Source organism: Myotis lucifugus, unplaced genomic scaffold, assembly GCF_000147115.1.
Source record: "Myotis lucifugus unplaced genomic scaffold, Myoluc2.0 scaffold_101, whole genome shotgun sequence".
NCBI classification, from domain to species: domain Eukaryota; kingdom Metazoa; phylum Chordata; class Mammalia; order Chiroptera; family Vespertilionidae; genus Myotis; species Myotis lucifugus.
Window position 1 is genome coordinate 52,589 of NW_005871149.1, and position 1,701 is coordinate 54,289.

The following is a 1,701-nucleotide window of genomic DNA, read 5'->3' on the forward strand; positions in this document are numbered from 1 at the left end:
AAAAACGCTCCCCAACTTCACCTCCCACGGTGCTGGCTCCTCCTAGACCATGGATACTGGTTTTCAACATGGGTGGTGGTGGTGGTGGGGGGGGGGGGGTCCCACAGCCCAGTGATCCCCGTCCTGGACGTCATTTGACCCAGAATCACAGACTCGAGGCGCAGGGCATAGGAGCCGAAATTCCTCTCCAACTGCGAACCTGGGAAACCAGGCAAGTTGTATGCTTCCAGAATACCCAGGTGGACCAGGCACAGGCCGGACATTCCCGTTCCCACAGGGAGGAAGTGGAAAGGAGAAAGGGGCGGTGGGTCCCACGCAAGGTCACAGCCCAGCACCTATTACATATTAACTCCTACATAGATGTTATATCGATATTAAGTCTTGAGAAAAACCCTCTTTGGTTCAATGCTCTGCCCTCGGGCCCACAGGGAGGGAGTTCCATTTTCCCCTGTGAATGCCTGTTAGCAGCCTCCCTTCATCCCACCCCCTCCTGCGTCCTTGGTCCCAGCTGACCCTGCTGCTACCGGGATAAGCTCATCTTTGTTCCTGGCTTCTGCTGAAGGGGTGATTCCATCCCTGGTTCGCACCCATGTAATCTCCTTATCAATGTTTGGCCAGCCACACCCTGGGTGCTCCCTTTAGGACACCCTTCATCATCATCATCATCATCATCATCGTTATTGTTATTATTTTCAATCTGGATAGGCTGAGACAAATACCGTAGGGTTTCACTTATATGTGGAATCTAAAGAAAAATATAAACGAACCAACAAAACAGGTCCACACTCACAGATACAGACAACAGACTGACTGTCGCCAGAGGGGAGGGGGGAGGGGGACTGGGTGAAAAAGGTGACGGGATCGAGAGGTACAGGTTGGTAGTCACAGAACAGTCACGGGGATGTAAAGTACAGCGCAGGGCAGAGCGTCCCTAATATTATAATTATGGACGGTGTCAGGCGGATACGGAAATATCAGGGGGCACATTCCGTAAAGTGCTACATGATGGTCCCAGCGCCATGCTATACACCGTGCTTTACCCTCATCTCTGCTGGGTAAACTGCGATTTTTACAATCTCCTTGCGTTTTACTAGAAGGAATAAGAAGAACCCGAGCTGCATCGCCCATCTTTTGCTTGCAACCCTCCTCAGCTAAGCACCCAATTTCGTCCCTCAGTTCTACCTGCCACCGAACGCTGGGCAGGAGCACAGAGCAGCCGAGTTCTCTGCCACTTCCCCGCACGGACGGCCCCTTCATGATCCAGTAACGGCGCCCTCCTCTGGATCTCCACCTGTGGACTTTGGGGGGCTGGGGGAGACACGTTCAGTCCATCCAGTTTCCTTCCAACACAGCCGGGCTACAGTCACGCGCGATCGTGAACGCCTGCGGCTTGAAAAGTAAGCCAAGAATCACTTCGTCTACACGAGTGGGTCTGTGATCAGTAACCAGGCCCTTGAGGAAAAGGTCCAGGGACAATACCAACTTGTAAAACAAGGAATGGAGCGTGCTCAGAAAGCCAGTGAACACGCGCTGGCAGGCATCCAACGCCATGAGCTTTAGCAACGTGAATATCCGACGGAACGGGTCCCTGTGGATGGACAGGCTGCCCCGAGGGCGGGGACGAGGGCTCCCCCTGCTCTGTGGTTTCAGTCTCTCGTTGCTGAGGACGGTCAGCCGTCACTTTTCATTGAGTTCATGTAC

At 53.5% G+C, this 1,701-nt stretch overlaps 1 protein-coding gene across 1 annotated transcript in view; it reads right to left on the bottom strand.

The window, feature by feature from the left end:
• Positions 1 to 1,701, bottom strand: part of LOC102443105 (vang-like protein 1) — a 32,851-nt gene that overhangs the window by 13,635 nt on the left and 17,515 nt on the right. The gene's annotated exons all lie outside the window — the stretch shown is intronic.